Source organism: Varroa destructor, unplaced genomic scaffold (genome assembly GCF_002443255.2).
Source record: "Varroa destructor unplaced genomic scaffold, Vdes_3.0 BEIS01000001.1, whole genome shotgun sequence".
NCBI lineage: Eukaryota > Metazoa > Arthropoda > Arachnida > Mesostigmata > Varroidae > Varroa > Varroa destructor.
This window is the reverse complement of record NW_019211454.1, coordinates 12,768,664-12,794,242: the sequence shown is the minus strand read 5'-3', so window position 1 is coordinate 12,794,242 and position 25,579 is coordinate 12,768,664. Positions and strand designations below refer to the sequence as shown.

General features: G+C 42.4%; 2 long non-coding RNA genes across 6 annotated transcripts in view; one reads left to right on the top strand and one right to left on the bottom strand.

Moving 5' to 3' along the window:
* LOC147758269 (uncharacterized) overlaps nt 1–25,579 on the top strand; it is a 105,967-nt gene that overhangs the window by 56,863 nt on the left and 23,525 nt on the right. The gene's annotated exons all lie outside the window — the stretch shown is intronic.
* Nucleotides 1,278–15,699, bottom strand: LOC111255583 (uncharacterized). Of its 5 annotated transcripts, none has more exons than XR_015317079.1 (5): nt 14,609–15,699; nt 14,058–14,363; nt 9,978–10,581; nt 5,169–5,236; nt 1,278–2,237 (listed from the first exon to the last, which is right to left on the bottom strand). It is a non-coding gene; the product is annotated as an uncharacterized LOC111255583 (long non-coding RNA). The 5 variants fall into 5 exon arrangements; XR_015317078.1 differs by lacking the exon at nt 9,978–10,581 and adding an exon at nt 2,371–2,544; XR_002675563.2 differs by lacking the exon at nt 9,978–10,581.

Genomic DNA, 25,579 nt, shown 5'->3' with positions numbered 1-25,579 from the left:
GCGCGGTCGACGCGTCTGTTTATATGAAGATTTCTTACGTTGAACACAATTTTTTTTTTGCTATCTATCCGGCCAGCGTGCTTTCTTGTGTGATAATTCATCGCCGCTAGTATCGCGCGTTGAAGCCCACCGAAGTCAGACGCTAAGTGAAACGGCTGGCGGTGCATTTGTAAGAGCTTCATTGAACAATAGCGCATGAGAGCAAGCAAGAAGCCTATGGAACGACACCTAATGCATAGACCAATGGCGGGAATCCATGTCCACGCCTATGGAGTAGCATTTGTACCTTTTTCGAGCTTTTTTTTATTGCTGTTCCTGCCAAACTAGCTGGCATCGTGGAGCTGGTACGAAGGCTATTAACCAGCCATGCTTTCGGATAAGGCTCATATTGTCATTGTGCTTGCCGCGATAACAATAGCGACTATTACTACTAGCAGCGTTTAAAATGGAACAATGTATATGTCATTGCTTGCCCTAAGTTGGCCATTTACTCCGCCGTGTAATGTTATACGTAGCACCTAACGTTATTTAGCATTAGCATTCACGACATCAATGGCGAACTTTTTGTATGCGTCTTACTTGGTCAGTAAAATAAATGGGGACAAAATAATATTACTTACGGTGCGTACAAGCCTCACTGGAAATTCAGAAACTGATGCCTGAAGTTCCGAACAATGTTTACTTAGCTAAATAAAAAAAAAGATCACTTAAAAGCCGCTTTAGTTTTAATATGGACTTTAATATGGCAATAATAACTTTAATGTGAACAAAGTTCCCGTCAACTCGCATCGCAAGCAGCGGCGATCACCGAACAATGTTTTTCTAAAATTAAATAAAGCCATAAGGCTGAGTAACGCATCGCTGTAGTTTCGGTACTAATCTTCCTTTTTATTTTTACATCTAAACGTTGAAAACGTTGGGGAACAGGGCTCATGAGGAGCTTCTCAGGACTTGAATAGCGAACACCATTAAGAAATTTAAATGTATGCTAAAAAATGGATGTCTCTTGTACGTGTTTATCGTCGATTTTGAACCGGGTCGGTTTCAGGAGAGCTGTTCAGGTACAAGATATTCGAGAGGACGGCCCACGTTATCGAACGCGCAGGGTAAAAGAATCATCTTCTGCTTTTTCTTAATCTGTGCAGGACGTTTACGCTGCGCAAAAAAACCTCTAGACTACGTTTTGTGTGTCTGTAGTAGGCTGGAAAGGGCACAGTTTTGAAAAGGGTCTGCAATGTATTTGTGTAGATGATACATTTTGCACCGCTAAAAACAGAACAGTTTGGTGCCAGACTGTAGAAACCAGACTAGCAAAATTTATTTCTACTCTATTAGAACTAGCATGCGTTGCATACAGATATCGACTTGTTATTAGAAACCAATTAAGTTAGCACAAGTTTCGGCTTAAATGTTGTATGATAGTTGAAACGTTTGTTTACGTTCTCAAGCGCCTAGCTACAGGACACAAGTGAATAAAGCTCTTTTATTTCAGTTATCTACGTCGTGTCGTAGGTCGTTCTCAAGATGGGCTTACCCGTACAACAGAATCACCTTCGTCTGTTACAGACACCCTAACTCCAAACGTGATACGCCAATGCCTTATCCTAGCGACTCTACGAAAGCCCATTTCTCCTGCCCATCACTATTGTGCCTTTTCTCATCTTTACGTTTCACGCGCTAATCAGAGCAGTAGCAGCAGTCAGCGTCATCGATATCAAAGCAGCGATCAATAATGGCACTATCTATATATTTTTTTATACGCATATGTGCACGCGTTGATTCATGTGGTATAATAATCATACGATTGATTAGATCGATAAGGGAACCTATTTCAAGAAATTGTTGCCACCGTCCGCGTACACATCTCTATCAATCTGCATTTGTATAGAAGATCACGCAAATAGACAGGCGCCCTCGCACGTTGCGCAGCCCCCATATTTAATAGCAGGAAATTTATCAAAGCTGATTATTTCGATGATGAAAGAGTAAGACCATTGTTATTATGAATATGAGTGCAATCAGCGTCAGGCACGCTTGAGTCGTTCCTTTACTTTATATATTTCTACTCCGACCGGCTAGCCGCTTGTCGCCGACGTCCCTGTGCGGCATCGATGCACGCGTCGGACAAGGTGCGTTCAGCGTATTGACGTGTATTGGGAAGGCGTCCATCAACGTCTAATCTCCATAGAAAAATTGCACCCGCTTGTGGAACAATCTGTTTGCTAGCTCGCCTCTGCCTGTAATCAAACAACCAGAGCCATTATTATACATATATACTACAGAAAGTCACCATCGACGCCGTTGGCCTGTTCCTAGCGATTCCATAATCGTATCCATTCGTTTGGTTAACGGTTACGACAACGCTGATACCTGTAGCGTCGTTGTCGACGCTGCTGATGTTGTTGCTATTAACGGCGACTGTTAGTGCCACTGTTCTGGCTATTCCTGCTGCTAAGGGTTTTCGTCGTTGGGTCTGATTTGGCCGACGCTAGCCGTAATAGGACAAGCAGCGACGCTAACAATAATCGAGAATACCTGTAGCCGCTAACAGGGAAAAAGCAGAGGAACAACAAGATTAGACAGTGATGCTACCAGCGGCACTTGGTTGGCTAGCGAGCCATTGATTTTCCAGCGACATTACGTTAACCGGTCGGTGTTGGCGCCCGACGCAGGCATCACGTCGAGGCTGATTTATGGTGTATTCACAATAAAGGTAGATAGGCAGACATGCCCCATAGCAGCAGCAGCATCAGCAACAGTTAAGTCTACTTACAGTATAGTACTTACGCTACGTGCAGTATGTGGAATGGTTTATCTGCTTGTTTAGCGATACTAGTGCGTCGAGCTGTTGTTATAGGTGGAACAGATTGCAAGAGATAAAAAAAAAAGACCCAACGAGAGCAAAGAGGAAGAAACCGCTAGTTTGTGGTGTTTGAAAGAGCGTAATGGATAAGGGAGCGATAGCTTCAATTTGAATATCTCCGATTTGCTCTGGGTGCGTGAAGAATGACACCGGATGGGTAAATAAACAATTGAATAAGAACAAAAACAACACCCTATGGATGTGTATTGCGTAGCGATGACGAACATAGGATAACACTTATACTATTGACGCTGTGGTCCTTTGCCGCTGCTGTCATTTCTAAACGATTTCTGCGTGTACCGCACAATTACCTCTCATTGTACAGACGTCGACAGATCTCAAGGATGAGTCGACGCAGAGACAGTACTTTTTTCTGTTGTGGTAGGATTGGGCAAGAAAGATTTCATCCCAGTTGGAAATTAGGCATCTATTAATCCTGCAGGACATTAAACGAGTCTGACAATTGCTACGTTTGTCACAAACGACATTTTCGACCCGCGACTATATAGTGACAAATAGAATTGGTGGGATCGTACTCTTTCAGACGTTAGAAAAATTCAAATATCTCTAATACGAAACTGTGAAAATTGTTTGCATTTTACGCAAAAGGATCATCGACAAATGTCAACCCCAGCGGTTGTGCTTTCACACCGATAAAGTGATTAAGGCGTAATCCCTCCACGTAATTCTCTCGTACATAAAATGCCTTTAAAAGTAATAATTATCCGAATTGATACAATCAATTAGTACAACTAATTTACGTCTCTCTTTGCCGTTAGACACTCATACACCGAACGCATCGTCGAACATCGGACGAGCTAAAATTTTCTTCTTTTTTCACCGCTATCATTACTGTTGTCGTCTGATCCGCATTACTATTGATACCTACATACATACATACATACATACATACATATATGTATGTAGCTAATTTCTATTGATAATCTGGCAAGCTCGCCCCAGCGCCCAACGGCACCGACATGATCACTCGTGTATTCGATCCGCTAAAATGGTACCTGGATGATCCCGGCACTAAATGTACATGAAAGTTCGATCACGATCTATGAGAAACCAGTGCGTTATATCAGTGACACGTCACTTGCCAGTACGAAATGCATGCACGTGCAGCCTGATGGACAACCCAGTGACTGGTTCTGTTTGTTTGTATGTGCGTGTGTTTCAGTAGGAGAAAAGCATGTGGTAATTACACTGAAGACGTTCGACGATGGCGGCGGTAACGACAATTACTATTTCTATTGCTATTGCAATAATCGCTGAAGAATAGTGGTACACGGTGGTAATAACACTATGTGTTCCTGTTGCGTGTCCTGCAGATCCCAATGACATTACAGAATCGACACCTATAGCAGCATCGACTCAAATTAAATCTAACCCTGACTGTAACTATATATAAATCAAACGTATACCACTACAACGATATAACCGCTCAGCCCTCGATTAATGCCGGATTATCAAGAGACTCAATGGTATTTTATGTATCAATGATCGTATATTTTATTGAAGACAAATTGATTTGATTTTTCGTCCAAATTGTTTGCCTGTGTGTGTTGGTCCCCAACCCTGACAGGCGACACCCCACTTAACAACGTTCCCTCGTCGATTTCATGCAGCAACAGACGTGAACGCGTTCCACATATATCTGTATGAAAATCATCTTCAACTGGCACAGCGAACAAGCCGTTATAAGAGCGCACGGCTCTTCGGTTTTTTTTTTTTACTGCTGGGTCGCTAATGGCGACCGCATTGGGTTGGATGACACCGATTCTACTGTCACATCACATTAAAATAGGCTGTACACGGTGTTTGTGTGTGTGCGTTTTTTATGAGTGTGTTATACGAGGCGTCAGCCGCACGGTGTATTTTGCATCCGTGCGCTCCGCATCTATTTTACAGATACGATATTGAGCATATTGTGGCTTACTTACGACAATCAACATACCTGCTACCTCGCCTCAACGTCAACTCGAGAAGTACTATTGTCAGTACCGCGAGAAAGATCGTCAACGATGTTATTAATAAACAAACTATCCTGATTATATGCAAACAATACTTAACATCTGAAAGCGATACAAACTGATGATAACGAAACGCCGCGTCGATCTGGCCAGCGTGCCAGCGATAGCGTCGCTTCTGTTCGACTGTCTAGCAAGTTGTACGTTTACGCGGCATCGAATACCAAGACACCCCATAATCATGCGAACGTACACGTACAGCTATGCATGTTCCAAGAATGTTATGTTTTAACCACTTCTATCATTAACATAGATTTTCATCATGCACTTACGCTCTGCACAAATATGATGAACAGTTTCAATTAGTTTCGCGCGTAGCTTCGTACGAAGGTAGTGTTTCCTGTAATTATATCGACAGTTAGCTAATCTTATTTATCGTCTATATATAGAAACCATTAGAACTAATCAGCCGACGCCACCAATGCGCACATACGAAGTACGTTATTAAATCCTATCGTTACTATTTGGTTTTTATCATCATATCAGTAACTGTTTAGCTGGTTAGTCCGTCGGAAAATTTCGGCCAACAACTATTAACCTCAATATCTAGTACGTACTTACTGCCATAGCAAATCTTCTGAAGATATGAAAACACATACTAAGAAATACACTAAGCGGTTTGCCTTCAGGGTTTCCTGCTTAGTCCCTCTTAATTGATACCAGTTTACTGCGTTATCGTAACCCGTACGTAGGTAGTTCGAGTCGCACACAACGTAACTATCTCTCGTTTTTCGTGCAGCTTTTTTTTTGTTTTGTCTCGAAGAATTGCATGTTATGACAAAAAAGGCCCTCTAAGGCCCGTACGAATTAGGCCTTGTGGTCAAATCGAAATGCTGTCCAAATTGAACATTTTCGTAGTGCTTTGTCACTGTTATTGACCTAACTAACTGTAGATTTTGAAAAGTAGAAGGTATATTTGTTGCTGTTTCGAGGGCACTCTGTCATACCTAAAGGTTACACGAATCCTTCGCCCACAGGAGCGACTTATAGCACAGTCTGTTCGCACTCAGCGTCGTACGTAAGCGGTCAGCCCTACGATTCTGATAGTCTCAACATAAATCTGTCTTTCAAGTGACCAGCCCCATATGAAACGTCTATTGTATACGGTAACATTCGTTGATGAGCGCTGCAGCCTCGAGTTCAATTTTAGCTAGCCACAGCTTTAACGCCCATTGGTGTTCTATTATTCATTAAATTGACCGGCCGCAAGGAGGAGTCAGGGTGGCCTGCATTAGAGGGGGGTTGACTAATCTTTCACATCGAGGGGTAAGTCAATTCAGCCTCGTCACTTGAGTGTTTCCCTTTCGTGTCTTCGTGCCGCATTTCTGCATTAAATCGCTGTGGCGGACATGTCGATGGATGTCGGCTGGTTCGTGAAAGCCACTGGTGTAGGCGCGACCGTCACGTCCGATTTCATTGATGTCGATCACTCGCCGCGATCCCCTCACTTCCTGCGCCGAGAGCTCGGATCAAACGCAGTGAGAACAAGTCAACATCGTCAATTCCGATCCTATTCAAGCAGATAGACAATTATCCATATATATATATATATATATATATATATATATATATAGACAGGAGCTTTTCTGGTATACAATACCATTTATTTATCCGATAGGTATTTGGACCTATACAATGAAATATTTGTTATTTGGGTAAACGATACCTCCCATATGGCAGTAATATAAAATTTACAAACTAATCTTTATTCTAGGTGGAGATGGTTTAGGGAAAAGTATTATCTTTATTTAAAGTCTTTTTTTCGTTTTTTGCCTTCGCATCCAAGGGAACGATTCAAGACAAGTGCATACATGTTGTCGAGATAAGCCCCTGCGTGACGCGACCTACAGCCCCAATTCGTTCACTGGAAATTATTTTCCAGCACGACACAACAGTCAGGAACCGCTAATATGAAATAATAATGGAAAGGCCCAGGTTGAGATCCTGGCGATTGCCTATCCCATTGCAAGCTTCCCGCTTTCAGGAGCTAACGCGAACCAGCAACAGCGCCATAACGTGAAATGAAGTGCAGCCTTCATTGACCGAGAGCTCGACACACAAATGAATCGATTTATCACAATGACGACGATGACGTGGCGATGGTCAAAGCGACAAAACAACGCGGTAAAATGAGGAACGATGAGAATCATTCAGTCGGGAGAAGCGAGCATTGCTGTTATGGTGATAGGCTGAGAGGCTTAAGTGTCAGAAGTGTTTGATTCTGTTCTGGTCATTTTTTGTTCAACGGGCCAATAGAGTTTCCAGAAATCGAAATAAAAAATCCTCATCATTTGTTTTGATTTATTCACCGAACTCGATCTATAAGATCCACTACTTCGGCAACTTGAAACTGTCAAATTTACTTCTCGAATACCCGCTAAGGCTCCCAACGGCCTTTTCCCGAATCAACTTAAATAGTGTCCGTTATGTGCAGTTGGAACAACGAAGATGTTGGCAGGCTGGACAAAATGTCACCGCTAATCCTCTATTTCAATCCGCACAGCATCTGCTATAGCTGTTTCTTAATTGTACAGCTGGCCACTTTATTTAGTATTTAGGTAGAAACACCCTTTTCTGTTTCCCGCTTCTCTCAGCGCTATCATCGTAAAACAAGCGACGTCTGCGTATCTGTACGACGACGACGACGACGACAACGACGACGACGACAAATCCCGAGATCTGGTCACAGCGGTACGGTAGATGGCATCAGCACCGATGATGCAACCTGTTGGCAAAACGCAGACGAGAGGAAAGACTGAACGCGGCCAAAAGATATTCGTTCATTGTTTCAAAAACTCGGTAACTCGTTGTGATGTCGTTTGTAGGAATAATTGAACGCTACTAGCTGAATCATTCGTAACGCCTGCTCGCGCACTAGATAACGTCGTTTGAAATTTATGCCCCTCTGGAAACTGGCAGGAAAAAAGGACATCGAAGAAAGCAGCGAGGGCCAAGAATATTGATGTCGTCTGACAAAACTTGCGAGTAAGCCTGAAGGCAGAATGTTGCTTTGGAAAGAAGCCTGGAGCGGGGTGCTCCACTTAGTATATATTTGTGTGAACTCACGAGACAAATCGACGGAAGCCTGGTGCGAAGATTCAGCATAAACAGCGTCAGCCGTTGGAAGACTGTGGATATTGGTGGTAGTAGGACAGTATCAATGGTAGACAAGCGAGGCCAATCAACAACAATCCTCTCGCACGCAGTCGCATTAGCTCTTAGGCGTAGCCGTCGAGAGGAGATCTGAGAAGATTGAAGCGCGTAAATCATACGGATAAAATTAGCGGCTTTGCCGGGCTAATTTACGGTTTAATCAAAATAGCCCAATAAAAAAAAAGTATGATTGAGAGCATCATCATGATTATCTTATGTGTATGACCTTGTAAGATTGGGTGATTTACAACGCCTGGGTGTAATGCCGCGTACGTTTCACGTGTACAGCGGCGCGGCCGTATATTCAGTGGAAATTACAAATCTTGACGAGCTGTTTCAGCCTTTAACAGTTTCAGTAACGAGAAAAGAGATAGACAAAAGCAAACAGCGAGTATCTGTCCATCTTGTCGACCTGTATTATCTGAAGCGATAGCGAAATAAGAATGGCTATATAAATTTCATGGAGATTAGTTCTCATCAGAACAATCTTTCAAATTGTGTCCTTGGTCTTAAAGCTTACGAAGCTGAGTGAAGTTCAGAAGCGATAATAACATGGCCGCTAGAGTATGGAATTGATACACACATCTACTGGCAAATTTCTCGAAAAGAATATGCCTTCATAAATGATCAACTTATACAGCGTTGTCAGATCACGAGTTCAACTATAGGAAGAGCCATATGAGAGTTTTACTTGGAGCTAATGAAGAACAATTGATTCTCTGCTGAGACAAAAAAAAATCAGACAGGCAGACAGCATCTGCCTGTTTGGCAGATTGAAATCGTCGAAATTTGATAGAATTTCCACTTTAAATTGTTGTTTAGTTTCGTATTTTATCGTTGAGGCAGCTTTCAGCAGATATACACACCCTGAATCATGTAACAATACAACAGCCAATGGATTACAGGCGTGGCCAGCGCGGGCCTGTGCAGTGGCTTCAGGCTTTAAAACAGGGCCGCTCTAGAACAAATGAACACGAAAATAATTCGTTTGGGTAATGAACACAATTGATGGATGTATAATGAATACGATCGTTAGTTTCGACATTCTGTAAACAACCCACGACGATTTTGCCGAGTATTTACACAGCGAATCTGAATTAGAAAGCAAATGGAGAAGAGACCTTAAGAATAGTATTCCAATGTGCGTTCCGCTAGCAAAGCGTGCCCTTGTAGGATGGAACATTTATAGTCATTTGTTTCTCCCGCTGCCTGCTGTCAGTAAATGGACGCGGTGATTCATCGTGTTGGGGGTCCTCTCAAGTCGACTGGCACAGCATACGTGCCCGCGTTGAGCACGTCATTATTTCGATGGCGTTGTGACGCCTGGACACCTAATCACGCGAATATCAGCCTTCAGAATAGAAGCCACTATAAAAGTTAATTTACAACGATCAGGCAAAAGATTAACGTCCAACAACGTAATGATAAAGTACGCAATTTAAGTAAGGCCAAAAAAAAACAAGTTTAGACATAAGTATAGAGTATTTTTACCGAACTTCGAAACTGCATCTATCCAGAGGTCAGCTATTACGAGAATAGGAGACACATGAATAAGTGGAGCAGTTTATCTAATTATATCCTCTACCTTTGTCGTCAAGTAGAAATCGTACGCGAGCATTGGCGTGCAGCCTGCTCGGTGTTCCCGTGAGCGTCGTAACGCATCTTTGTTTTACGAATAGAACAAAAAAATCGGCTCATATAAATTTCAAATATCAGCAACGTTTCCCAAACGTCTTTCAGCTTATCATCGTTGGCTTATACGACAATTATCTATAGCTGCTTTTTTTTTTTTTATTTTTTTTTTTATCGTACCATCAGGTCCTAGTAACATACGCGAGTATAACAGTTAGTAACATGGTCATGATTAAGGCCAGCTTCCATGGAGGGCTGTATGAAACCGTAAATCAACTAGAATAGAACATACATACTAGCATTGCTTCTGCCGCTGTTTTTTTCGTCACAGCGGAGGCCCGCTCCGAAATAGCTGCATCGATGTTGATAGCGGAATATCATCAGGATCAGTTTATCATCGTTGTTATAGCCATAATAAGGACAGCAGTACAGGCGATGATATTGAATGCCAATCACTTGACGCTGGCCCAAAAATCATTGATTTTTTGGTATCATTACTGCCGTTATACAGATACGTTAATTTACTTATATTGTGCGAGCATATATACATAGATGTCCGTGATAATACATCTTATGCATGCAGCGTGACATCGGCGGTGATACCAATGTTCGCGGGTGAGCCATATCGTTTCGTTGCCTTCTAGGGGCACAATACTGTTGCCTCGCTAGTGACTGGTGTCGTAATATTAGCGAGGAATATCTACTAGCTTCGCCTGACAGCCAGACGGACATAGCACGATACGGAATAATGTTTACGGGTTAGTCCAGGAGGCAATCGCATGATGTTAAATACTGCGACGTTGAAGACGCTTTCTGTGGTTCCGGCCCCCCGTCCAGCCATTAATCGGATGCTGTCTGAAGGCTCACAGAAGATGAAAAGTGTGAAGTACAACGGATCATCTGCAGTAGAAAATCAGTTCGAACAAACGCATTGAGCTTTAGAAAAGAGCGAAGCTTGTCGCATTTCGGTCTAGGTGCTAAATGTTTTTATTGAGTCGTCATGGATTCGACCCAACTACCGATGATCAAATTTATAATGAACTAGGGAACCGCACAGATGCTGTTTACTTTAGTTTAGTTCGAAATTCTGGCATACATTTTGAGCTTGTCGATTCGAGAACAACCGCACAACAAGAACCGCACGAGGCCTAAATCCTTGTCTACGATCCCACGACTGTTCCGCTTTTTATATACCTTTAGTGAATTCAATTAATAAATTGCTGAGAAAATTCAATAAATTGCTGAGGTCCGCACCTATGTAACGCTTACAGAAGCGTATGCACATCGACTTTTACATTCCTATGGCGATCGTTTAGGCGTCTATGGAAATATTCCCTCGAACCAAGCACAGAGCTAACTAATACAGAATGCGGGACCTATTGGTTTTGTTTCATTAATTTAAGCGTGGACCGATCCTGTTTGTCGTTGAGCCGATTCGAGGCGCCCCACGCGTTCTCCCTACGTTTCTCTCTTACTCCCGTTGACCCCTCTGGCCACGTCGTCTGACTCCGTTTCCGACCGCAGCAGAGCAAGCACTGGCCGGGCGTCATAAAGTAGTACTAATGATGTGTATGAACACACCGCAGTCAGCGTTTCGCGGCGCGTTCGACAGGCCCGATGATGATATAGATTGATAGCTCTACAATAGGCTCAGCTTGTATTGATACCAGGGACAAACAGGCACTAGCTAAGCAAATTGGACAGATATACTGTCAGTTGTATGACGCGTATTGGCTGACGCTCGTGTTGTGGGCTACCCAGGTTGATCTAAATGATTTGCTCGGCATCACCTCATGGACGCACACGTTGAAGAATGGCGGCCTCGATCATCCTCAATCTGACCGGGGAGCAAGTGCGGGCTCGTTCCGATCATTGCTGACTCTTCCAGCCAGCCTATACCTCTCCCCCCTTCACTTGATGATGTTTGATAGCATTTCAACGCCCCTATTTCCTTTCGCCTCGATCCATCCATAAGTGGGCTCGCCGACGCGGTTCACCGCTGCCGTTATCGTCACTGTTATTGTCGTAACGTTGACTAATAGTGGCTACAATCAACAGAGTCAGGCGAAGGGAGGGGGACACGAACTGCCTCGATTGCTTCGGTGTCCTCTGTATGGAGATGGTAGAGGGCAGAGATGGGACGTTTTCTGGCGTAATCATTAGTCGGTCGACTGCCATGGACCTTAGCAGATCAAACATTATAGCAGCTGTTGGCTATCGGGAATAGGCAATCGCCAATCAATGCAAGAAGAGGTACCGATCGCTGTGGCGAAGAAATTCACTAAAGCTGATGCATCAGATACACAAAGCACAAATCATCATTTCAAATTAACCGCACCATTATGCCTCTCATGATGGATGATCTGGCGTATACGCGGTGTGTATTTATATAAACATACACTAATAACTGGAATGGTGTGTATCGGAGCCTATTCTGGGGAGGAACTGCTGTTTTCATAGAACTGTTATAGTTCTTTTAAGCGTATGGTACGCTGGACCATACCAATCGATTGATTGATTTGATTGATGAATGATGTTAATCACAAAACGAAACTAATAAATACTTTTTCTTTTTACAGAAGGAAATATTACTAGCGGATGACCATTTTACTTTTTTCTTCTTCTTCTTCTTCTTCTTCGTCTTGACGTACAGGTTATGTCCGACCCGTTCGAACTTATGCGCACCTTTTTTTAGATGAAATTCTTCTTCGACAGTGACCTTAAAGCAAATACTTGTTAGAAAATTGTATAAGTAGGATTTTAAAAAAATTGCCACGGGACCACGAGGTGTTCTGATGTTTTTTGATGAACAAGTTCCGCAGTTTGCTTGCCTTATGAAGTTGAGATGAAAGGGCTTGTTACATAGAGCTACCAAATTATTTCCCTATTCGGCTATCTTGATTACACTAGTTGCATCGTTTCTGTATTATGATACCGATATAACAAGTTACTTAATATTAATAAATTGCATCAAGGTAGCATGTTCCCCTTTTCCATTTTAGTGTACAACATGACGCCCAGCGGCTCAGTTTACGTCTTAATTTGTCGTGTTAAGAGCATCATGAGCGAAGACATACGTAATGTTAGCGTTACGGAAACCCTATCAAATGCGACATATTTCTTTAGCTCTGTAAGTAACTGTCGTATTGGAGTCCTGTCATTTTCATCGAACTCAGAAGACAATAAAAACTGCATTTATTTTACTCAGTAGTTGTCACGGCTGAAATTGTTTAGATCAGCGTAACCCACGAAAAGTTCGTAGTTGGCACATCAATCGTTATATACGTTACGCGCTTACTTCTGACGACAACGACTCAAGGGATAAACTAGTTTACATTTACGTGATATAGATATAGTTACTAGCGCATTACGTTCAGGATAAGCAAAGGCTCATACAGGAATATAAGCAAAAAAGGAGAAGAAAAAAAAAATAGGACGTCAATCTTTACCTGATTCACGAATCGATTTCGATGACTTAGTGAACGAAGCTAGGCAAATTGATTCTGTGATAAATAATATTATACACTTTATCGTGCATTATATACTTGCAGCAACGTAGACACCTACTAATACTATAGTACCTAAGGACAATTTTAGCGCGCCTCATAATTTGGCGAATAAAACGGCCTGGCCCGAAATCGTGAGCAGTAATCATAACCATTACCGTACTCTACTAGTTTAGTAGAAATAACGTTCATTATTAACATGATCGATGCCTGTTTCTGTAGAATTATTGTGATTAGCATTTTTTTTTTTTTTTTTTATCTGACCGCCGATACGCTCACGTATAAATGTTATTCATTTCCTCTTAAGACTGCCTATATGTCTCCTTTTTGCCTTTGGTGAGCACTCGTAGCTTCTAGTATTAACGGATGGTTTCTGGCAGCCTTTGCACGTCCGCTCAACGTGAATGAATCAAAGTTATGTATGCGTTTATATATTCGTTCAGGCACTCCCTTCCTTGCCGGCGTGTGACGCGCTGTAGCGGTACTGCCATGTACTCACAACGCTTAGTAATATTCGCGGTTGCCGCTTAAAATTTGCTCCACTTTACCGGCATATGTTTCCGTATAACTCATTCACGCCTATGGCTAGGGAGGAGCTGGTTAATGGTGTCAATGAGTGATGATGACCAGTTATAAACGTGCTGTCATATAAATTACAGTGGAGAGAATAGTGGCTCTCTATTCGCATGTGGTAGTAAAGGTAGTGGTGGGTATGGGTCTTGGGCTGGTGTGAAGAAAAAGTATGATTCAGATGTTTTGTTTGTGGGTGGTTTCAGGATGTTGGAACTATTTGTGGAACAACGTATGGGTGGACGGAATTCGACTACGTTTTTATATTATTATATTTGACGAACGGGCAGATACACTTACAAATCGCTGGTCCGTGCTGGAACGAAGAAACTTGAAAATTTTATGCTTGAACCGGCGGATAAAACAGCGTACTTTTTAGGCATTCACAAAGCACGCCGTAACGTTGAACTAGGACTCGCCTTTCGTCGAGCAGGCCATTGTGATGAGCTTTCACACTATCGAAGAACGAGTCGAGAAGCATTTTTGACAAATATATATGTGGCGACGCGATACAACCTTTTCTCAGTTCACTGTTTGTCGCATGTGTGTGATCGCACGTTCGCAACTGAATTGATAGAATTAACTGTCCTGCTCCTTTGGCCTGATCTGAAAATAGTGCACGACATTCAACAGTGTGTATTAGTACATATTTAAGGCCGAGTTGTTGTCCCCTCACCCCTCATATTCGGGCTAAATTATGAGATGGCAACGACCCGCCGACGGCATCCTTCTGGTCGCCGAACATTATCACTGCTAATCGGCACATTGAATACTATCGAAAGCATAATTATAAACGTATTGTCGGCGTGCAAAGCTGAGAATTCAGGGCAAATAATAAGACAGATGCTCACTCGTTGATTAGATAATTCTATGCACGTATAACAAAACAGACACCATGCATTGGCCATATGTTCTCACTAACGTGCGACGACGCTATATGTCTATTCCACAACGACCCTTTTGCTCACGCACACAGACGCTGCTCATGTCTGTCTCCACTTCTGAACCAATTCGTTTTATTTTGTTAACGCCTCCACTGTCGCAACACGAATTGAGTCCCGCCACTGCTGACGCTGTTGATCGATGAGTTTTACGTCTTCTGCTTTAAGCCATTGATAGATCGACTTTATTCTGTTGCTAACCGTATTCCTCGCTGTAGGGTTCCTCTGAATTATCGTCGTTCAGAGTGTGCGGTATTCTCGCCGGCCGAGATCTGTATCGTGTAAAAAATGTGAACTATCAGAGACAACGAACGTAAAAGAGAGATCTTATACAAGGTATTGTATGACGCAGCCGTCATCAGTTGCCAAAACACGAACGGCCGCGTAGAAGTGGGCAGGCAAGATTGATGTCGGTTACATCGATGACGGGACACAAGTCAGGATGATGATGGTATTGAGCGACGTGCCAGAACGCACATATACGTGCAGACGAATGTACAATAAGTAAAGTTTTGCTTGGCCAGCTACCAGACCAGATATGCCAAAAGGTCGTGGAAACTTCAAATTTCATAGAAGTCATCTCGGCTCGATAGCATGACGTGTAATAACACCGAAAAAATAACAAAGAACATCTGGAGCCCTCCATACAGCTTACCGCCGCCATACATTTTGCACATTTCCATACGCATTCAGTATACCTTCAACGTGTTTTGTATACTAGCAACGCAAGAATTCAGTGACAGTGTCGACGTTACAATGTCGCTGTAATCGGTAATGCGATGGCTGCGCCATTGATCGGACGCTAGATCTGACGTTGAACGATGAATGATCAAGTGCCATCCGCAACAAAACCCCGTACCTCGCGTCGATCGAGTCAAAGCAATAGAAAGTCACGGACACACACGCTATGGCGAAAAAGCTATCAGATAATAACGTTCCTGCCGTAAGTAAAGAGAGGAAAAACAATATTTTACTCAGTGTATGCGTTTGGCGACCAACTTATACGAATTAATTATATATTATGTACTTCATATCACCTCATCTACGAAGAGAGGAGTACCGCAAACGACGAATTACAGGTAGAACGGAATACAAATTCTGTCCATTTTTTTTTGTGCTCGCGTTATCGTCGATTCTGGCACAGCACCATTGACAATAGCTACCATACCGTAACGATGATTTAGCTGCGTTTCAATTAGCCTGCCTATAGCGAAAAGTTAGTAAAGGCTTCCTTGGACTTTTCGAGGCAGCCAGCGATCCAATCAGAACGATATTTCCTGACTGACAGTGCTTGAATCAATGTGGCTTCTTTTAACAACATTTGATAACGTTTGAACAACAGCACATTTGATATTGAGCCGTCAACATGTAATAGATGTATGTTTTAAAGCTGCGATTGTGTATGTTCAACAAGGCTTTAATGCGTTTTGACAGCTCGGCCAATAACGAGAGTCCTAAATCAAACCTATCGACACCTGTAGCCTCTGTTTAGCCTAGGACAAGTATTTTCTACATAAATTGATCTCTTTATATCGTGAGTTTTATGTATCGCCACTAGGCATCCCATCAGAAAGATGGGCCCCCGCCACGAAACGAAGTCTGTCTATGCCCCTATTCGAATCTGTGTGTCCAAGATTGGCAGGCGAATATGTTGCCTATAAAGCTACGACGGGGACTGACCGATTTTAAACGACAGTTGATTCTATCTTAGCGTTATAAAGCCTGACGAGGTTAATTAAGATCCTGATTAGATCTTTCTTAGCGGTAATAGTTTTTCCCAAATATGTTTGAAATGTATGCTTAACTGTTGACATTCCTTAAAACTATACATCTGCATTATAATTAATGAAATTACAATTATTTTTTCAGTCTAAATAAAAGACATTTGAGATACATAGGTATAATGTCTCATCTGTGTAATCATAAAGCTTCTAAAGACATACAGATCTTTGACCGGTTGACCTGGTACATAGTATTTTGACGATAGTGCATACACATTGTTTGGGGCGAGGCTCTGTTTTTGCACGAGCTATGAATCGTTTCTATGGAGCTTAGAAAACTACTAACTACGTCGACACCAAGTGATTCTATCAGGTTTTCATGTACCGTGGCAATGGCATCTGCAGAAAATATGCCAGGACCAGTGTATATAAATAATAGCGATGCTATTCAGCGTGAGTCAGAATCAAATGATAGAGCGGAAATCAGCGATTGATTTCAGATATCTAACCAGCCGACCTGCAGTACATCCATATCACGTTGTTAAAAAGAACCTATGTTGCACAATGCCCTAATCGTAGGGTTTTTAAAGATCGGCCTCAAGAGGCATTTCTATTGACAACCGAGTCGTACCATTTATAACTTGAAACGGTACCCTTCTGGAAAGTCCAGATATGGACTTCATCACCTAACATTTACGCCTAACAAAGTCACCTAAAAATTACCTAACAAAAGGTCTTCTCCTGCGGGCAAGGTTCATCGTTGCTTTGCTGGAAGACAAGATCATGTGCAAATGACACTGGCTGTATTTTATTGACGCCTACAAACGTGACAAAGAGAGCGGGATTAGTGAACGTAAATAAAAAATTTATGAAAGGTCCATTCTTGGACAGCTTCAGCGCCAGGACGTGCATAACTGTAGTAAATAGCTTCTGTGATCATCAAACGCTATGATAGATAAGGGCAAGATGAACCCGCTCTACTGAAAGTAGTATTTCAGTATGACAGACGGCAAAAGTCAGAATAAGGTGATAGATTATAGTTTTTTGTCGGGTAGTTGTGGTTATCTAGTATCGATTCTAGTGCTTTCCGCGGTCTAGTGCTCTATTATACATATTGTAACAAAGGTTTAGTTGAATGATTTAGTTCGTCTGCGTTATAGTTCTGGGTTGCAGACTAGGGACACCAACCGTATTTGTTTTCAAAGCGACTATCTTTAGGAGGGTTATTTTCCATTCCAACCTTGACCAGTTCTTATTGCGCGTGCTTGTTCCTCTACCCATTAAGTTAAGATTTGTTTGCTGAAAGATATTACGTAGACTTTTGTTACAAATAGAGGATCATCTGCTGCACCATTAGAATGGCTAGCTTAGTAATAATTCAGAATGATAGTATAGTTGATGATTCGAAAATGTCTTCAGAGTACAACCTAACCAGCTTTGAATATCGGAGCCGTCCAACAGGGGTGTGCGTATCTTAGCTGAGCACACATAAAGCAGTGTCTGTATATCAACCCTAACCTCAAGGTGGCGGATTTGTACGTTAAACATACGTGGATGGATGGCCAGGACTATACGGCCTACCTGGCATTGCATCTTTTACTCAACGATGCCGTTGTTCTTCTTCTAAATCCGATTTCAACCGATCCATAGTTATCGTGCAAACCTTCACCAGCTTCCACTTTTACGTCAGTATAATAATGCTATTAAACTTTATTATTACTATATGTCTAAATATGTTACAGATAGCCGCTGGTTGTCGTAGCTATATTTTTCTAGCTAGGCCTGTAATCGTCGTAACGCACAATAGCCAATGGCTCTATCTAAATGTATTAAAGAGCTAGCGTTGCTTCACCTCCTGCACACGAAGAGATCTGCCTGGTATAGGCATGTTGAAGCTAGGAATAGTTTCCGTCCGATTGTACGACTGCTTACAACGCTTTTCTACACAGAATCAGCGAAACGCTTAATATTGGGGCCGGACAAATCCTACCAAGAGATGAGTGCATATACGGGTTAGTCGAACGAGACCCGTCACTTACTTAGACACGAACATGGCGCCAAAATGCCCATTTCGGCGACATATATCGACAGCGAATTCATATCTATTAGAGAACATTTTTACTATTCGAAAACACTACGGAGCTTTTCTACTACTGAAAGAATTCTTAAGACTAGAATAAAGAGATAGGCTTTATATGAAACACGAGTGCATCTGTTATCATCTATCTGGGTTTCGTGGCACCCGACTCGAGGTAAACACGACAGCCCATGTAACTGAATTGCAGTGTGTCCTTTTTAGAAGCTGAACGTAGCTCTCTGCCATTACTGCTAATCATCGATACGGAGTATCGCTATAACAAATTGTCTCTTTTAGTGACTTTTTTCTACTTGCAGATAAACTGTACAAAGGTAACGTTATTCAACATCAAATTCTGCTACAACACAGCTAAAATCTTGTTTCAACCATTTTCAAAGTCAACGGTATATTTGCTTGATAGTCAATATGGAGCGCCTTTTTTGACATGGGGAATTGGGTATCCGTTTGTGACACACGAGGCTCAGGGATCACGGTTAGTTTTTCTGCCGATTTTTATTTTGATACACTTTATAATGTAATTCGTTCGATTGAAAAATTTGCCCGGTTTAGGGTCGGGAACATGGACGTTTAGTGCGGGGTCGACGGTGTTATGGGCTAACTTTTCTATATGCTGCTTAAGGTGCCCAATTTCTAGTTTCGTTCGTACTAATAACACCAGAAACATGCCTCTATAGAGGGAAGACTCGTTTTCTGATCCGAGTTTATAAAATGGAATCAACGTCGCCCCATTATGAACGAACCAATATCAAGCGGGTCAATCATCGTTCCTCGTCCTTCATCAAGCTCGTTAGTGACACGTCAGCATCCGATGTTTCGCTATTCCACGCGAAGCTACGATTGCGCGCGTTAGATCAAGCGCAGACATCGTCTCCCTAATGGTAAACCGCAGATATCAACACCGAGTGCAGTACTGATTTCAGTTTACGTTTTACTAGATCCGTTGTTCCAGATCAAGAGAATGTATTCAAGCGTACTAATGAAATCGTCGAGCGATTGTTGCGGATATCAATTAATGGTGATATATCGAAATATTTTTCGCGTTGGACATGACAACGGAGGCCCCGGTTTGTCGGAAGTCCTGTTTAAGGAACACCTATCAACACAACAGTAATTAAACCTGACTGAAACTAAGTTCATTTGTTTGCGTTTTACGTCCGGTCGTGTCCCTAGTCATGGGTTGAAAATATTAAACAAATATGTCCTATTTAAAAATGATAAAAAGTATAAGCGTAAATTAAAAGTGTGTATATGTGATATGTCCACCCATGTGGATAGAAGTTGAATGTACCATTCTATAAATGTAGCTAAAAAAATTTAATATTCTTTTTTACTTCGACTAGGCCATGAAACCGGCCAAGATTGCGGGATGACGCGATACAACGAATATGTTGCATTGTTTCGTATTTTATGAAATCGACTTTGAACATAGAACAACTAATTTTTTTTTGATTAATTAAAAAATACGCGTAATTTTTCGCTGTTTTTTTGTCATCGAAACGAAGATACCAATTCGTTTAATATATTTATAGCTATAAGTAATTGATGCAGCCACAGCTAGAACTCCTTCCTACGCTTTATCCAACATATTGAAAATTATAAACTCCAATTCGTTTCAACTTTCCAACTAGAGTCGGGTCGCTAGCTTAGATGGCAAACGATGAGAGTCTTTTGAAACGATTCGAGAGAAGCACGCAGGTTTAAATAATACTCTCCCGTCTTTTCAGTCTTTAAATCAATGAGCTTATTGTTGTTATTCAGGCTAGCACGCCGCCCTCTACCTGCGTTTGACCAGCATAACTACTCCTACCCTGTCGTGCCGTATATCTCCAGCCGAAGGATTTCTGCTATGTGTTTCAAAAATCGTTGATTGTGTTGAAAAGAAGAGAGCACTGCTTGAAAGAAAGAGAAATCATCTGTGTCATCGTATAGCAATAGCAATGATATCTTATTTCGTATCGTAAGATATGTGGAAAAAGTGGGAATTTCACATGATGTCAATGGGGTCTCCTCTCCTCCGACGGGTTCACCTATAATACTATATCCGAGTGGCTGATACGCCTTCCTAGATACGTGGTTATTGTACCTATCCATGACAAGCAAGTCCTATTTGATAAATTATTGCTTCAAATCTAAGCTTTGCCATACGATGACACAGGAGCTATGAAAGGAGGAAAAAAGTAGGACGGCATTATTGATACAGAAATCGTTTATATGGGTAGTCTATTGTTTTCGAGTTCTGTTGGAGAAACTTCCAGATTCCAGATCAGCGATGCGCCTCTGGACGGCTTCTGACGAAGTAACAAAAGGTGACTCGAAAGACTTATTCCAAATTTCCAGCTTGTGGTTGATAATTATGACCAGTGTGGTACAACACAACAAGGTCCAATATTTAGAATACTTATTTTTTTTTTATAGGTAGGTGCATCGAGTGCAATGCCTAGCAATACCAGCAGACGGAAAGCTCGACTTTAGATTTGTGAGGCTGATAAAAATGGTTTTTATATAGTGATAGCTGTGAAAGAGCAAACGATTCTCTGGACTTTATCAGGATGCTAAAACAATAATCTGTAGAGGCCCAGGTTGCTTGCCCAAGGTACCTAGCGTCATGGACGGCTATTAATAACAGATGACAGCAACACGATATGTGTTTTTCGAAACAACAGCCTGACTTGATCACCTTTAAATACGGGTTAACTAAACAGAGGGTACAGGAGGAACGCCTATGGATAACTGCTTGGCCGAGCCTTGTCAACTACTGCATATTCATATAAATATATTCGTGGACAAAGCTGGTAGCTCAATATTTTTAATTCTGTAATTTTTCTAAATTAAATTGCAGAGTTGATGTAGTCCTGTGATACGTCGAAGCCAGGCTTAGTACTATATGATTAAACCGAAGCAGTAATATTTCGAACCATTTCGTTTTTCTCAAACGAATTGGGTCACAGCGATTTGTGGGGTTTATTTACCACAGGTCCTTGTGGCCCTCTTGCTTTTAACGTTCCGAAAGCCTTCGTCAGCCATCGTTGCACCTATACAGAGACATATCAGTACGTTGTTTTTCCTCATGCTCCGTGAAGTGTCCGATGGAAAATCGCCGCACCGTTGTATTATTTTTGCATTTTCTTTTCAAATTATTGTCAAATACATATTAACGTGAGCTATTTGCGCTTCCTCGTTAGTACTTTTGACTATGGAAAGTTTAGTTGAACAGGCCTTCTAGACTTGTGTGTTACAACACATACACTTTTCACAGATTCTTTGACACTATCTACCAACACTAAAATTTGAACCAGCGGCGACCGGCATATGTCTTGATCGTTTTCCTGGTTATTAGGATAACCCGTACAGAAACGCGTACTAGCCACTTGGACAACGCAGCCCCGGGCACCTGTAGGACCGAATTGGCTGCCGTAAGGTTTCCATCCTCTACTGTAGTACTGCTTCCCTGAGAAATAGCAGTAGCAGCAACATTAAAAAAACTTATCCTTCGGCTTTTCCGTGGCCCGGACCATGAGACCTGCGCGCTGGATAAGGAACTAGCCTGAAGGGTTCTCGCTCAAAGCATGTCCCTTACCCATTAACATCGTAAAATAAGCCGACACTTGCAGCCACACGAAATACCTCTTTATGTAGAATTGCTACGGAGTATGGTTTGTTACGGGGTAAAAATCTTACAAACGCTAAATTTCCTCTTCATTAGCAATTACTAGGTTCAAGCCATTTTATTATTCCTGTATCATATGTTACTGCCTGCATAGCGATGTGTGAAGCGTGTTGAATGACAATTCATACATGTTTTGTGTCCTGGCAAGCAAAGCTTTCGACTTAACTCGATCGGACTCTTACTTATGGAGCCAAACGTAGAAGGCAAGCTCGTGCACGCCGGCAGTAACCGTTCGTTGCCGTCGACTGCTGAGTTTGAGTACTCGTTGCCCCAGCCCATCGTACAAGGGGCTTGCTCATCTCTCTCCACAAGCAACGATTCCTTTCAGCGGTCTTTCATATCTGCCAGAAACGTTACATTACCCCCCTTCGTCTCCTACACCATCGACCCAACACGGTGGCAACTCCAAAAGCCCACACGTTCGCCCAGTTCAACGGAACAATGCCACGCACCCTCCCCCTTTCCAAAAGACTACGAGGAGACACTGTGGAAAGATTCACGGTGGTACACTGAGAATGCGCCGACGTCAGATGCACTGAGGAGGCTAAAGAAGCGGCACTCAGCTCTCGCAAAAGCTTACTGGTGTCGCTGGAGTTAAGAAAGCGGCAGAATGCCTGCTGCTGCTGCTGCTGCTGCTGCCAAACAGCCGGAGCAGCTTGTGGAGACTAAGTAACTAGCTAATTGTGAACGTTACTCCTTGTGAAGCTGACTCCTTTGGCATTGTTGCGGACTAAAAATACACCCAATTTCTGATAGGACACCATCTGTCAGCTAAATGAGTCGCCTCTAACGTTGGCAATGATGGTAGATATGGTTAGAGGATTTCACCAGCTCGCACTTTCGTCGTCTGCTGATATTTAGAACATAGTTTCTACGGACTATTTAGAACATAGTTTCTAGGGACTTCGTTCTACGATCCGGTGCAAAACCGGAGGACTGTCTAAGGCAAAGGGTGACGAATCGGACCGCCGTGACCGTAAGCGATATATGACAGAGTAAACAGGCTAAACAGCCGCCGAAGTCAAAAAACAACGGAATAATGGCTTGGACGATCCTCGTTTGACTTTTCGTTTTGTAAGTGCCTGGATGTAGCAAGTGATAGGTGTATAATGATAACAACACTGTGCATTACAGCATTGTTATTATCGTTGTCAGAAATCAGCCATCGTTCCATTTTTCCATATTCATCTCTATACAGCCGTGTTTACAAGCTGTTGTGAGACTAATTTCGTGTAAATTTTCAACTTTCACTTGAACAGTTTTGATTCGTGATTTTCGTAACTCTTTCTTTCTTTCTTTCTTTCCTTCGACAATTAAGGCCGCATCACTGGGGCTACATATGGAATCGGCTTGGCCATTGCCAGAGGGCTGGCGTCCGTGGCGCTCGAGTAATTCTGGCACGCCGCACTGGGTCGAGGGCAAAGCTGGTTACGGAACAGTGTAACGCACTCAACGACGATACTTTATATTATATTATCGGTCTTGCCTCACTGAAATCGGTGGATGCGTGCGCACTTCGCAGTTGTTAAACACTGAGACTTGCCTTGAAGTCCTAGTTCTCAAGGCAAACATCATTAGTCCAGGGAAATGGTTGGAATTGACGTTAGCCACAAGCCGCCTGGGTCATTTTCATCTTGCTAACCAACTGATTTTCCTGTCGTGTCTAGCCATACTGGCTGCACGTATTTTAATTGCTGCTGCCGAGACCCCGCAGGATCAAGAACCGCAGCATTCCCAACAACCTCCATATGGAATATCAATTATCGGAGCGTACGGTAGCATCAGAATGTGCATTATATCACACGCTAGCGAGCCCGATCATCAACAAAGATGCCGTACCGAATACGTCTGCCATTCCCGTTTAAATGAACGTCCAAAAAATAATACGAATAGTCATATTATTTTAGTTAGGTATATTTGGTATACGAAGTTTTCCATGCATGTTTGTCTGTTCATTCCTGTCAGAACATCGGAGCAACAACGCGCTGAGTTGTACCCAGCCAAACTAATTTATTTATTTCTAAATGAAATTGGCCATTTACATTTAGCACTCATCTACATTAACACATAATAGCTTTCTAAAGTGAGTTTCCTTCTTTAGAAGTTTTTCAGTCATAATACTTTCCCTTTTCCCTTAGCCGAACGTCTTTCCTAAATGCTAAAAAATCTGTCCATAAGTCGTGATGTTGGTCGTTGGAGGTTGGGGAAGTTTTAGCTGGATAGGAAATGCGTTCCTTGACATCACCCGAGTCCATAGTAAGTGAATTCGTTGCATTTAGCTCAGATAATAGGTAATTGGGTATGAGCGGCCCACCTTCAAGGATCAGGCAGTGCACCGCCGTATCGCCTCTACACAAACTCCGACGGCTGAAAAACATCAATGAGTGCTATCAGTATCATTTTTCCTCACTTACCACGCATGTATCAACTAGTGCTATCGGCCACTTTACAGGATTTACGGCTAACGGGTCTCATCCAAACTTCGTTCGGCGTACCAATCTCCTGCGTAACACGTGGCTGCACCGAGGCCTGCAATGTTTTGGTTCGTCTCCTGAGAAAGGAGCACGGACCCCAGAATGGATCCCGGCATCGCCCAAATATCAGGGAAATATTTCAAGAAATGCCGAGAAGTGCAACCCAGTCCCGAGGCAGAGAATGGCGAAATGGCTTCACAACTCTGCAGCATTAGTGAGGACCTAATTCATAAAGCGTTGTCAAAATGATCAAATTACCTGATGATGAGGGACGCTCATCGGAAGCCAATGGGTTGCATTTGGTCGTTAATAGATGGTTGTCTAATAATACTATAAGCGAGTGATCCTAAGCAAACATTGAAGAAAAACGTAGTGAACCCTAAGATTGGTTGGTATAAGATGCTGTCTCTTATATGAAAAAAAACATTTACTTTTGACTAAAGCCTTTTACATTGCTACTGTTTATGTGTACACATATATTGAATCGTTGCCTCAAGTCCTGTCAAAAACACATAAAAAACTTTGAACATAATGAATGTTTCTTCCCTCAATTGCTTATCGAATAGCACAATTCCCTGCCCAGTGAAAATTACCTCTGATTGGCGTTGCGTGCTTAGGAATAATTCGTCTCTGTACGAGAGGAACTAGCAATGGTGTGAAGGTGTATTTTTTTTCCTTTCCAGGATTCAAGCCCCATCCAGGGTTTCCTCCCTCGATTCAGGATTGCTCCCTTAAATTCCGCCCTCTGCGACTGTTGTCAGATTCCCCACCTTCACCTACATCATTCCGTTGTGAGACTAAGCACCATTTGCTGACTCGATAGAGTTTTCAAGCTAAAGCAAACCGGACAGCTGACGTCTGTCCACTTTCTAGCATTGCCTAATGCTCGCCGCCGCCGCCGCCGCCGCCGCTCTAAACCTA